The sequence below is a fragment of the Anabrus simplex genome, chromosome 1 (assembly GCF_040414725.1).
Source record: "Anabrus simplex isolate iqAnaSimp1 chromosome 1, ASM4041472v1, whole genome shotgun sequence".
In the NCBI taxonomy this organism is placed as follows: domain Eukaryota; kingdom Metazoa; phylum Arthropoda; class Insecta; order Orthoptera; family Tettigoniidae; genus Anabrus; species Anabrus simplex.
In genome coordinates, this window is record NC_090265.1 from 26,074,422 (window position 1) to 26,088,999 (window position 14,578).

The 14,578-nt window shown below is 38.0% G+C and overlaps 1 protein-coding gene across 2 annotated transcripts in view; it reads left to right on the top strand.

Moving 5' to 3' along the window:
- The first annotated feature begins 2,051 nt into the window (after window positions 1-2,051).
- LOC136883508 (zinc finger MYND domain-containing protein 11) overlaps window positions 2,052-14,578 on the top strand; it is a 313,597-nt gene continuing 301,070 nt past the window's right edge. For both annotated transcript variants that reach the window (XM_067155881.2, XM_068229918.1), the window contains exon 1: window positions 2,052-2,287. The gene's annotated coding sequence lies outside the window, so the exon portion shown is untranslated. The remainder of the gene's footprint in view (window positions 2,288-14,578) is intronic.

Genomic DNA, 14,578 nt, shown 5'->3' on the forward strand with positions numbered 1-14,578 from the left:
ATAGGCAACAGCAGGCTGCATGTCGGCATGTACCGACCGTACGAGTAAAGTGCTTCGCTTACTTGTTGTTAAGGGGCCTAACATCTAGGTCATCGGCCCGCTTGCGGATTGCGGTGCATTAACACCCACAGTGAATGTGTTTCAAAAGCAGTTTTACTTCACAAGTACTATTTGTAATATGAGCTGAAACTTTCTATGCAATGAGTAACAAACGTACATTTCCTAGTGTTTCAATTTTATCATTTTTAAAGAGCTAAAAAATTAAGCAGGAGATAAAATATGTCAAAATTGTGCAGTTACGGTTTCTTCTAGTGGTGCTGACATGATTACTACTAAAAAGAGAAAGGATCTGCGGATGATGACATAAGGATAAGTCCTCCTAGTAGCCTACTTCGGTGAAAATAGATAATATTTCCACCATCTCAAATGATGTTGAAATTGTCGCATGAAAATAGGTAGGTGAAATTAAATAGGGACTATATTTTCTAGTAAATAACTTTTCAATTAGCGCTAAGCGGTTAGTCAGTGCTGAGCAAAATCGTGCTATAAAATAAATAAAGTTACTGAAGTGTAGTTTTTGAAAGACTCATGTATTAAATTAATTATTCATTCAAAACCAAACACATTACCAAAACAGGGGAATAATTTAGTTACTAATGGTAGCTTGCATGAGTTTGTGTATTTAGTACACCTTCCATATTTACAGTACCGGTAAAATACCGGTATGTGACAGGAACTCGTTAAATTCTTTGAAGAATTTTCCTTCGTATTATTTATGTATGAACATGTTTAATATTGAATAATTAGTGCTATTTTGATAGTCATATGACAATGAGAATTGTAAATGCTTCAAATATTCATAAAAACGTATGGAACTATAAAAGTTTGATTTGTTGAAGGGGTTAGTACCCTCCTAGTATGGGTCTCTCTTTACTACAAAATGTAAACTCGTTGTTTTTGCTTTGTGGTATGTTTTGAAAAATGTTTTGGAACTATAAAAGTTTGATTTGTTGAAGGGGATAGTAGCCTCCTAGTATGGGTCTCTCTTCTCGCTTTACTACAAAATGTAAACTCGTTTTTGCTTTGTGGTATGTTTTGAAAAATGTTTAGCCGCTTCCCCCCCTCCCCCTCCCTTGGGGAATCCTGGATCTGCCTCCGGTACTAGTAACAACTGAATGCTCAGTGACAAGAGGGGCGTTCACATCTGCCCTTTATCTCAATTGGAAAAGACTTCGGTCAAACTGAACTTGACCGAAAACGAGGAGGGGTTCTATAATCTAATAATCGATCAATTTAGAAGAAAGGGGGGAAGAATAGATCTACATTTCAAGTGACACCAGACAGTGATCCACATTCTTAATCGAGAAAGCACGCCATGTCGTTTTGTGAGTAATTATTATGCCTACCGGTATTGCTCCCCTTTAGCTTAAAATGTCACCGACCGCCACTGGTGTATGGGAAAGACCGGCGTAACAGTAGCATCTCTGTTACTTGCAATCTGATTAGTTTCTTTTTATAATTATATTTTCGAGATTCGATATCCTTGATTGATTTTTTACAGGTTAACCAACAAGAAGATGTGAAAAATGCTAGTTATTTGTTTCTTGACAGGTATCTGATAGTGCTCTGTTAAGTTTGGGAAATACATGTTTTCTATTCCCTATCCAGTTAATGTGTTGGTATGTCAATATGAATTACATTCATTTGAGATATGTATATTTCTTAATCTTTAGGGATTTGGGGATTTCCATTTTAAGTATTGGTTAACATGATATCAAAGAATATTACTTAAAGAGACTTGTAGCGTAGTGTAACTTACCTGTTAATTTTAAGTTTAACCAATAGTGACACTTCAAAACTTTGTTAATTAATTACCCGTGTCACAAAAAATGTTAACTTCAAAAATATATTTCATTGTCTTATTCATTCTTAATAATTACTGTGCTAGGCACTTCGTCGAATCTTGGCGTTTTAATCATCTTGTAAGATTTTGTTTACATCTTCCTTGTGATGTATTTTGAACTGCGTCTTGTCATCCATTTTCTACAAAATGAAGATATTGACATAAGTTTTCTTTAAGATAAGGTACTTCAGTGCCATGCACGTTGTCCTTATTGCGTGCTTTCTTAACGTTTGTATTGTGTTTGGCAAGTCGCTCGGTTCTGATTTTGAGCACGCGGTAGTGTTTCTATATCGTTGCTGTACTTGAATTGCCGATGGTGGTCATCAATTTGATACAATTGATGTTTTTCTTTGTCCGGCGGAAGACAAGGAGTGGATAGCAATGGTAATTTTTTATTTGTTAGCGATTGTCAATACTTTTTGAGTGGCGTAAATCTTTTGTACTTTATTCATGACTGAAATAAGTCGTAACTTTTGTTCTTAACCTGTATTTGTAATCGACAAGCATTTCGAAAAGGAATTCTGGTGGTCCTGTTTTTACTAACTCATGTGACTGGAATGCCATAGTATTTTTTACTGAGTAAGGTGTTTATTCGTAAATATTTTATTGGATTGTGTTCTTACGCGAATTGATTATGCTAGTCTTTCATTTTAAGGCATGAACCGGCATTGCATCCTTGGTATAACAAATGTTATATCTCTTAATTTAGAGGCACTATTTCTAGACTGCAGTTCCTTATTTGAACATTATTAAATGACCCCTGGGTTAATTGAAACAAAAATACATGTTCTCATATTCTGATGATAGTTTTGATGTGCTGAAAGGATAGGTTATAAGTCTTCTCTTAGTTTAGGACTGTGTTAAGAGTAGATTATGGTGATATGTATAGTACTGAACATGAATTATGATTATGTTCAAACCTAGGTTCCAAAGCATGCATTTCAGTTTTTATAATGGAATGGAGCAAACTACCAAGACAGTTTCTTCCTAATGTGCCTCTTAATGATTATTCATATCAGTTTGTGCACAATTCACCATTTTTCAAGAAGTCAATAGTGTAAGGCTTGCTTTCTGCAGGTGATATCGCAGTTGAACCTGGATGTTGTACTGGGGTAGTTGGTCCTTGTTTCCAGTATATTATAGGACTTAAAATGAGATCAGTGGGCTATTCTGACAAAACATGAGTATATTTTCCTCAATCTCGGCATGGACTCGAACTGCGTGTGGCTGTGATGGTTTGTGATCATTTTTTGTTGTGGTCAACATCTGTGGTTAATTTCACTCCTGTACCTACTTAATATATTCACGTCGCAGATACATCCGTGTTACTTTCAAATTTTGCAGTTTTGTTTATTTCTTAGCTGTTCCACCTGCAGCACTTACATCAGTGCTGCCAACAAATTGTTGCCAACTGCACAACCCTGGAAACCTGGTTTTGGTGCTAAGCATATATGTCAACATCACAGGTTTTTTTTTTCCAGCTCTTCTTTACTGGTTTGCGCACATCCTGGCTAGTGACCAAAAGCCATTGGTCTAACACGCCTGGGGTGTTTGGCAGAGAGTCTCTGAAGTTCCCACACATACTGAGGGCTCTTACATATGATAGATTAGATGTCATGTTAAGTTCCTTATACACAGAGCTTGATAGCTGTAGTCGCTTAATTGCGGCCAGTATCCAGTAGGCCTATTCGGGAGATTGTGGGTTCGAACCCCACTATCGGCAGCCCTTTCCTGTCCCGTCGTCGCCATAAGACCTATCTGTGTCGGTGCGACATAAAGCAACTTGCAAAAAAAATTACAAAAATAATAAATAATCCTTATTGACATTAACTATTCACTTATTGAGAAATGTATTAGAATCATATTTTCAAAACAATTTATGTTGCCTTATATCAAGCATCGTCAGTCGAGAGCGAAATGCCTTCGGAGTCAGTTTGCTCCCCGCTCTTGAGGAACGAGAGCAGCTTAATGAGCAAGTAGGGGAAGTGCATGACGTAGTACGCACTGAAGGTCAGTGGCGCAAAGGTATAGCACATCTTTCTGGACAGGTTAAATTGCAACACGATACACGTGAACTCGCGTGAGGTGGCAGTAGTGTGTTCCTGCCTTTATCCTCACACCACACGACGTTCAAGCCTCGTTGGTAAATGTTGCATTTACTATGGAAGAGGGTTCAGCACAGCGTAGGCCATTGATGCCAACAAGTTTCAAACCTTCTTGGGAAGAAGAGTATTTGATACTTCAAGAAAATAACACACAAAATGTTTAATATGTAATAAAATATTGAATCACATTAAAAATTTTAATCTGCAGTGCCGTTGTTCCTTATGCCATGTCAACAAGTGTAATAAATATGAAGGCCGAGAAAGGATAGCATTACTAGAAAGACTTAAAAATACCACATTTGAGGATATACATACATTTCATATTACCCTACTCAACTCAATATTATAATGTTTCTTAATTCTTCAGAGATGATTTATTTATGTTCTGGTATGTATTTCATTGTTGTTGTTCAGATGATAGCATTTCCAAGCGGCAAGTACAGTACAACCATGGTATGCAACCCGCCTGTCCGCTACTCTCTTGTCACGTGTCTGACAGCCGTCACGAGCGGAGCAAATAACACCGGCTCCCTAGAGCAACTACGTGATGACGTCTGTCTTAGACCACTAAGTTAACAAAACATATTTTAAATTGTAGCAAATGTTTCATCTCTCTGTGGAAGATCTTAAGCTACATAAATTATAATTAAGATGACACTGTTTAGATATTGAAGTGGGGATTATAACTCCTCTATGGTCTTAAAAACAATGCCTTAGTAAAATGCAGAACTGTACATTATACTGTTTTTAATTTAAACATACCAAAAAAAAAATAAATTTATATTCAACTTAATAATAATACGAGAATTGTGTTCAAGTCACATTAAAAACATTGAGCGACTGTTTATTTGATACTACTATGGTGAAATGCAATATTGTACAATGCACTGTTATATGCTGTGACAGACTAAAAATCTTCTTTGAAATATCATTGATATTGATAATACAGGATTTGTATTAAAATCACGTTAAAGTAGTCTATTGTTGAATGGACTTCTACTGTGCAGGTGAAAGACTAGTTGTTTCTGATAGCGGGGAACAACTCTCATTAAATGATAGTGAGCGGCTTCTTAAAGATTAAGATGTATATAGGAAAATATTTAATATTTATTTCCACCTATTCAATACAATACAAGATGTTGGCATTTAAGTTAAAACATTTTTTAAATGTGAGACATGTTTCGCCTCTTACTGTGAGGCATCTTCATTCACTATCAAAACCTTATTATTTTTGTCAGGCATCAAGTTAAAATTATTCTAAAATGTGTTTGATGATGATTATAGGTGAGATAAAAATTTTACAGTTATTGTAAAAATGTTCATGAAAATGACTACTAATATAATGATAAACTCATGTGTACTATCTGCGCACTTTTTAGTGATAGATTTTTGTACTCGTTGGAGAAGTAAGAAGGGTTCCGTTAATACTGCCAACTGAATGGAAATGAAATCTGAATTGAATCGATAATATGATCGATCGATATGAATTTTATAAACCTTTATTATTTTAAGCAAACAACTGTGTCACACACACAATATTTAATGCTATATAACATTTCCCGTTGCGAAACGTGTTCCTAGCATGAATTCTATAGTTTGGCTTTGCTGTATAAACAACAACAGTACGAGTACTTAAAGTGTACGCCAGATGTCGCACAGCGATGATAAGCGATTCTTAGTTTGTGTTTCAAAGGTTGCCAATACGAATTTCGAAGATAACTGAAGTCGACCACTTCAGCACTAGGGTGTAAATCTATCACTAAAAAGTGCGCAGATAGTAGTACACTTGATGAATAGGACGTCATTTGATGGTACAGTAGCATAGATGATGGCTTGAAGCCTTAGTCAATACTAGATACCAAACACATAGTGGAAGGCATATAAAAAAAACATTTCAGTGAGGATATACAATACATTCAAATGATATTTAAAAACTAGTAGATTCTTAGGTAGTACACTTAAAGATGGAGGTGTTGTATAATTATAAGTGACAGTTGATGGCTTAAAGCCGTAGTCAATGTTTGAAGTGTAAGTAACATGCTAATATATAGTGAATAAATATGAAATAAAGTACATTGTTGAATATAAAATGTAAAGAAAAAACATCAAACACATTTTAGAATAATTTTAACCTGATGCCTGACAAAAATAATGAGGTTTTGATAGTGAATGAAGATGCCTCACAGTAAGAGGCGAAACATGTCTCACATTTAAAAAAATGTGTTAACTTAAATGCCAACATCTTGTATTGTATTGAATAGGTGGAAATAAATATTAAATATTTTCCTATATACATCTTATGACACTTTTAATACGGACAAAAAATGAATTTCATCACTTGTAATAATTCTTAAAGATTCTCGAATAGCACATGTGTTTTAATTTATTCTACAATTCTTTGCAGTTTTTGTTCAAATATATTCGTTCCCTTTTTTTCTAGACTCCTCATTCAAGCTTGAGAACATTGTTTTATAGTCTTTCAAATTTAGTTCTTCAGGACTGGGCATTTCAAATTATAGGTGTAGATTGGTTAGATCATTGGTCTGGACAGACTACATTTGCACAGCGAGCAAAGGGGGTCTGGGGACGTAAAGGTTTGGCTGAAAAGCTGTGTACAGGTCTATAGTATCCCCTAGGAGCACAACCCCTGTTACTAGTTGGCAGTGACATGCATCTATATAAGTATCAGTATTGAAAAATTCAGCCAATAGCAGCGTTTCTTCATTTGCCCAGTTTACAAAATGTCATGGTTGTATTATATTTGGCTATAAAAGTAAGCTGAGTATTTGGGGCTGGGAGGTTGGTCTCCTGCAGTTGCAATGAACCCCACCCTCCTCTCCATATCGTACGAGGTCAGATTTATACCATTCCTCACCCTAAGTCTCAAAAAAAACTGTCAGGATGTTGCTCTAGTTCCACCTCCAAAGATGGAGTAAGGTTTGGATGTTAAGGGTTCTTTCCTGAGCTCATTTCACCCAGAATCTGAAAAATCAGTGTGTAATGCAATTTTATGTTGCATGCTTCTTTTGGCTATCTTTATTTTTGGTCATATTTTGCTCATTTTGGTTATATTTTGATCAGAAATGTTAAAATTGAGGCATCGTTTCTAACAAGGTACATGTTATGTGTCTAATTTCAAACACAGGATTTCTAAATACTGTAGTGGATATATTTTTCTCTCATTTCCTGGAACACAGGTAGCAGGTGTAGAAGACCTGATTGTGAAAAAGAGCTACTGTACGGACGTTTCATTGAGTAGGATGTCACTCCAGTAGATATCGTCATTGCCGGGACAAAACCTCCTATGTGATAATATTCTTGGAGATATACTGACCCGCAGCACTTACATTATGAAGAGCGAGAATGCCTTGGCAGTATTCACACAATATTACACCTTAGATGACAGAACCTTACCGGCCAAAGTTCTGAGCTAAAATTTTCACATAGGAGGTTTTGTCCCAATAGCGACGATATATTTAGCTCAAAAGCAATTAGCAAACAAGGAAATTCCATGTTATCTCTTGCCCTGTTTATCCTTGATGGGTGCAGTTACAGCCTCCTTCCCTTTTCACCATCAGTTTCAACACATTGGTCATACTTGTAGTACTGTAGTGAACCCTGTCAAGCCTAAAGTGAAGTACAGTGAGGTGTAAAGTGAAGAAATTATGTGAAAGAGTTTTGGCAAAGAGATCTTCAGTACTGATGGAACAATTCATTGTTTTAGGGTAAAGCTTCTGTTGACCTTTTGTGGACGATAAGTTAGATGTCCACCATAGTGCAACTGGGACGACTTCATGTGTAATAAACAAGGGTTGCCAACATTGGAGAATGGAGAGGAGACCATTGTTCTGGATGAGTTGGGGAATGGCCTGCACAAGACCATTGGACTGGGGAACAAGCTAAGGGGGTCTGGAAGTGTAAAAGCCCCCAGGTTGGAGCCGCAAAGCAGCCCAGGGGCCTCTAGTATCCTGTGACCACCATTGGTCTGGATTGGTTAGGTCTGGTTAGTGACAAGACCATTGGGCTTCTGGGGTAGTGCATCCTGAACCAGAGCTCCACTTGCAGAACAGTCTTATCAGTGGTAGACACCTGCAGGTTCCTGGGTCTTCATTTTGACAAGACTAACATGGCAGCCCCACATCCATTAGTTGAAGGTTGCCTGCTCGAAGAGACTTAACATGCTTAAATTTCTCAGAAGGTCTATACTGAACATTTTAGACAGCGTTCACCATAGTGGAGTTAGGTTGAAGAGAACTTTCCGTACGAATCCCATTCCCAGTCTACGAATAAGGAGGCAGTAGTTACACCTCACACACACTGCCAAAATTAGTGAAATGTCGCTCCATCCAAGATATCAATGCGTAATGAGTCTTCAGTACCCAATACCACCATAGATACAAAATCTGCTCGAAGGCCACACGGCTGGTTGGGATTCGAATTGATAATTTGTATTGTGAGTTAGATGCGGCTATCAGTGGTTGTCTTGAGCGGACTACTAGCGAGGTACCTTTCTGGTTAGTTCTACGAATGTATATACACCTAGATCTGCTCTGTGGACCCAGGTGAACACGGATGCTTCTGTTCATCAGAGGTATTTCCAGGACTTTGTTCACCAGTATACGGTTGCACAACACATCTTCACAGATGGTTCTAAGTAGTGATGTAAGGAAGGCACTGGCACCGTGCTTTGACACCGGTGCCAGAGACGGCACACTGCCATGATTTCAAATGAACCAGTGCCAGTGGCACTGCCATAAAAATAAATCTGTGAAACGTTTACAAGAATAAAAAGGTTTGTGACGTGAATATTGACCTTATTTATAGTGTTAGTAAGGACAAGAGCACACATCAATCAAGTCTGCTTTTACATGAGTACATCAAACAGTATGGCGGGCACTGGCGGCTGGCACTGTTGCTGAACAAAGCACTGTTGTATGTGGCCACATGACTGCCTCGTGCCAACGGCACAGCACGTACAGGCCAGTGCTTCTCAGATACGTGGCAGTGCGCCAGGACAGATCGCTTCTACAGTACCTGCTGGTCACCCCGTGGTACTAAGTGCTGGCTGAGCGTTGCCACGCTATGCTTTATTCTCTTACATTATATTATCGGTTGTCTTGAATTCCATGTCAATGGCAGATAGACGAAAATCTAGCCCTTTGTGGAGCTGTTTCACTCCAGATGATAAAAACCAGTACATAGCAGTGTGAGATATTTGTAAATCTTGTATATCGATCAAATCGACGATAACATGTTTAAAACAGCATATGCTTCGTCGTACGTGGAAGATCCCTTAATAGCTAGGCAGGCAGATACGTTAAAATGGTGGTTGGAAGAAAGCTTCAGTATCCCAACCTTTACTATTTAGCTGTTCGGAAGTTGGGTGTTGTAGCAACATCTGCGCCCGCCGAAGGTGTGTTTTAGAAAGCTGGTGAAATTTTCACTAACAGACTGCCAGTGAATGAAGTGGGAAAAAAAAAAAAAAAAAAAAAAAAAAAAAAAAAAAAAAAAAAAAAAAAAAAAAAAATGCTGTTCGTGAATGTGAATGGAAGATTTATTTGAGGGTCATTTTGTAGTATTTTGCATGTAAATTTTGACCAACAGACGAAACAGCCTGTCAGCGATTAAACTGAAAGAAATACTGTCCTTGAATGTGAATGGAAAACTTATTTGAGGGCTATTTGTAGTATTTTGAATGTAAATATTAACATAAATTACGGTATATCTATGTGTAGTTCCTTTTCTTGTCAATACATGAAGCATAAATGTTTTTATACGAGTCCAATGAATAAGTAGTCATATTGGCACTGATAGTACCGTGGCACTGGTGTTTTGGCATGGTGACACGTTTGGCACTGGCACAGTACACACCAGTGCCAGCAGAGGCACTGGAATTTGCATCACTAGTTCTAAGATCAAAGGAAATGTGGGATGCTCTTTTGTCTCCAGTAATAGCATGAAGATTTTGCTTCCAAGTGTCTGTAGCGCGTATATTGTGGAGCTTTTTGCCTTCATAGAAGCTCTGCAGTTTGCACTGGGTGAAGAAAGAAACCACTTTCTCGTGTGTAAGGACTCTTTAAGTTCTCTGCAATCTGTTGATACCTATTTCCTTTAACACCTATTGATACAGCATATTCATGACCTTTTAGCCAGGTTGTGTGATGCTGGCATTAGAAGAATCACTTTCATGTGGCTTCCAAGCCAAGTTATGATTACAGGAAATGAACTTGCGGATGCAGCTGCATAGGAAGCAGTACTTTTACCTCCTAGACCTGTGAATGTGCCTGCTAGGGATATTTGTTCTCGGCTACATCAAACCATCTTGGCGTTCTGGGCATCGGAGTGGCTAGCTATCCCAACTCCCAACAAGCTGAGAGCAATTAAGAAGACGACTACCGTGTGGCGGTCCTCTTTCTGACCTTCACGGAGAGAGGCTCTAGTTTTGTGAAGGCTGAAGATACGTCATAGAAGATCTACGCACTCTTACCTCCTAAAGGGGGAAGGCCTCCCCCCCCACAGTGTGTTCAAACTTGTGGTGCTGACTTCATGGCCCACTTCCTCACAGAGTGCGCCGATCTCTCTGGCCTAAGGCGGAACCTCGGCCTGCAGGAGTCACTCGAACCATATTAGCTCATGCCACGAATACTGCTGATCTCATCATCCGCTTTATGTGTGCGAGTGGATTAATCAAGGATATGTAAATTTTGTTCCCTTTTGATGTGTTTGTGATCTTTTTGGCTTAATACAGTAATTTTGTTTCATTAAAAAAAAAAATCATTTTCAAATTCCTCTGTGGAATAATTAGGTTTTTAAAAATTTCTTTTTCACTTAATTTGTTCAGAGAGGATGAATACCCAGTTGTACTTTCTCTTAAAACAAAAATCACAACCACACTCTTTCACAGACTCTATAAGGCACAAATCATTTATTGTAACTAATTAAAAAGTTGGTGAATTTCAGCTCATCAGTACTTAATGAGACCACATTGTGGCTTGAGTACTTTCATTCTGCATATGCCATGATAATTTCCTAATTTGCGTTTTCCTTATTTTTACCAAATGTAGCAGTCCTGTGCCTGGACATTGTGTAAACTCTATTGGAGACAATATGAAACTTGGCCGGCCAGTAGGAACAGTTTAACCACGTTTTAATCTTCAAAAACTGTTAATTTACTGTTTTTTTTTTTCACACTTTGGTGCAATATTGTTGTTTTAGATGTTATTGTGTAATATTTAACGAAATCATTGTTTAACATTTTACCCTATAATTTATAAGATTAGAAAGACTCCATATGTATTATTTTTAAGATTGATATAGGCTGATGATGCCCGTAAAGGAGGGTGAAACATGTACCATTGACTTTTATGTATTATGTATAAAATTTTAACCATATGAAATAGTGGATTATATTGTATTGTATTGAACAGGTGGACTTATAAATATTGTAATAATATTGAGACATACATCAACTTCAATACGGAACTAAAATGAGAATAGTTACTTGTAACAGTAGGAACATGGTCGCAAGTCGCAGATTTACAGTGTTTTTAATTCTTCTATATCCAGGCTGAGTGGCTTAGATGGTTGAGGCGCTGGCCTTCTGACCACAACTTGGCAGGTTCAATCCTGGCTCAGTCCGGTGGTATTTGAAGGTGCTCAGATACGTCAGCCTTGTCGGTAGATTTTCTGGCAACTAAAAACTCCTGCGGGATGAAATTTCGGCACCTTGGCACGTACAAAAACCATAATAAAAACCATAATAATAGTAGTTAATGGAATGTAAAAACAGTAACTTATTATTATTATTATTATTATTATTATTATTATTATTATTATTATTATTATTATTTCTTCTATATAGGTAAGAACCCTTGTAGGGGTAGGTTGGTGGATCCTTGGTGAGCATGAAGTAAGGCTCTTTCCCGTACTGTTTCAGATATACAGGTCATTTTAATATTTTTTTTACTCTTGAAGGGTCAACTGAAGGATCACCCTTTTTTCTATAAAGCATGTGAAGTTAAGGCAGTGGTGATAAAGTGCTTGAATATGCAACAGCTATAGCTAAGCATTGAGCTGCATAATTCAAAAGTTTTCTCTACACAGTAGGCAGGCTATTTTGTTCGATATAGCAAAAACGTTATCTACTGAAGTTTCTGATTTCTGTGCAAAATGTTCTCTGCCAATATTTTGTATAATAAAGTGAACAACAAATGTGTTGTATGTTGGATATTCAGCCCAAAGGCTGGTTTGATCCTCTACAGCTCCACCAACAGCTGTCATAAATAGCCTAGGTGTCACCGAAGAGGCATACTAGGGAAATGAGGAGTGAGGTAGTTTCCAGTTTCTTTCCTCACTGAGCCAGAAGTTGCCATTACATATCAGTCTGCCAAGCCCACTGAAATGCACGCACCAACCGACACTATGAGCGATATTTTCACACCATTCATAACACGGACTGGCTACATAAGGAACGGTATTTCTAGAATCGCTCATACCTCGGTCACTTTCATATTGTCAAAGCCAAGGATGAGACTGAGACAGGTCAATGAAAGTAACAAATTTATTCTAGCCCATACCAGAAGATGTAGTGCACTGTAAATACTACATCCCGCCAACAAAGGCATGAACAACGAATACTTCCTGAAAATTCTTAACGACAAACACAGCACATTCACAATTAAGTATTTATTTATTTTCCACCTAGTCATTTTAAGGACACTTCCTCTAAAGCATTACTTTGTCAATTTTATATATTTTTCATCTAAACAGTGTTATGTGGCTGAAGATGTTGATAATATACGAAACATGTACCACTTTTGACCATTAAAAATTGCCTTAAGCAATTATTGTATCGACTAGGTGGAAAATAAATAAATACTTAATTGTGAATCTATTGAAGTGCGATACGGACCATGAAGCTGATTTTATGTAAACACAGCACACTCGATCTCAGATGAAACAACATAACAAAATAGTTATTTGCCCTCCTGTTATGAATACCCACTTTGGAAAATTAGAATTAGTGTAGGCAACAATAGCAGGTATCTGTTGATGAGACTTTGGATGTTTGTGGGAGTATGTTATGAATATTGTAATTGGCACTCTTCTTGTGGATCATCCAGGCAATATATTTTTACTTGCCTGTCATGAGAGGCGACAAAAAGGGGCGACCAAGGGATGATTGTATTTGAACCATGAAACTACTTTTGATTAGTACCATCATGCGCGGAACACCATGGGTCGCTTTTACTTGCGAGTAGTACCACTCTGTAAGGTACTCAATAGTTTTGTGATTCGTAGCACTCAAGCGGGGTTCAGTGTGGGTTTTCAGTACCCGTGAGTCGTACCCATGTGAGCAACACCACGGGTCTGGGCGTTGCTTGTGAGTTGTACCACTATATGAGCGACACCTTGGGTCTGCGTTGCCAGTGATTAGTACCCACTATGTGAGGAACACCACGGGAATACTGGCGTCCGTGATTAGTCCACCTAGGTTAGGAACCTCATCGGTTTCCTTTGGCTATGAGTGGCGCCATTGTGTGAGAAACACCATACATCTGCGTTACCTTTACAACGTACAATACTTCACCATACGTCTGCGTTACCTTTACGATGTACAATACTTGTGAGTAGTACCTTAATGTTTGGAACACCATGAGTTTACACTACCTTTGATTAGTACCACAGCTTGAGAAATATCATGGTTCTCCTTTGCTAGCGACAAGTGACATTATGCGGGATCGTTGCTATATATATTGACCCAATCAGGAAAGCACCATTGATTCAGGATTGGGCTTTGGATGCAGTCCCTTGGTCAGTAATATTGTTGCTGGAAATGTGAGGCATTGCACGTCTTATCCACTGATTGTTTTAAATTCATATTCATCAATTCATTCCTCATCATCACGTTTTGAGTTCGGGTCAGTGGATGGGTTTTGTACTTTTAAATTGTAATCCTATTTCGTCTCATTTTGTACCATAGGGGCCGATGACCTAGATGTTAGGCCCCTCTAAATAACAATCATCATCATCATCATCATCAAAACGGATTATGTTTAATTTATATGTATGCCCAAAAGTTGTATTCACCATTTACTTACTTTTTACATTTCGAAATTCTGCCTTTCAACGAAAATAACCAGTATAACTTAAATACATTCATACTGTAGGTTTGTTAAAGAACAGTGTAGAATGTTTATATGTGCAATTTCTAGCTCTTTATAGCTTAGAAGTCATGTGTTCACTGAATGAAATTTGGGGATATTGCATATTAGACCCCCCTTCCTTTTACTCTTTTGGCTGTAAAAGTAGGGAATAAAGGGATAATACACAAGTAAATATGGCATGTTTGGAACATACATACATTGTTTTATGTACAGATAGATTATCCACCACCGCCTGCAGGTGGGGGACGCACATGTAGAATACACTCGCAGTATCCCCTGCCTGTCGTAAGAGGCGACTAAAAGGGGTGACCTAGGCGCGGACATGGCTTGCGGTTTGGTGTAATGTGTTGGACCTCCTGTGGATGGGAGAGGCTGAATACATCCACAGGTACTCCCTGCCTGTC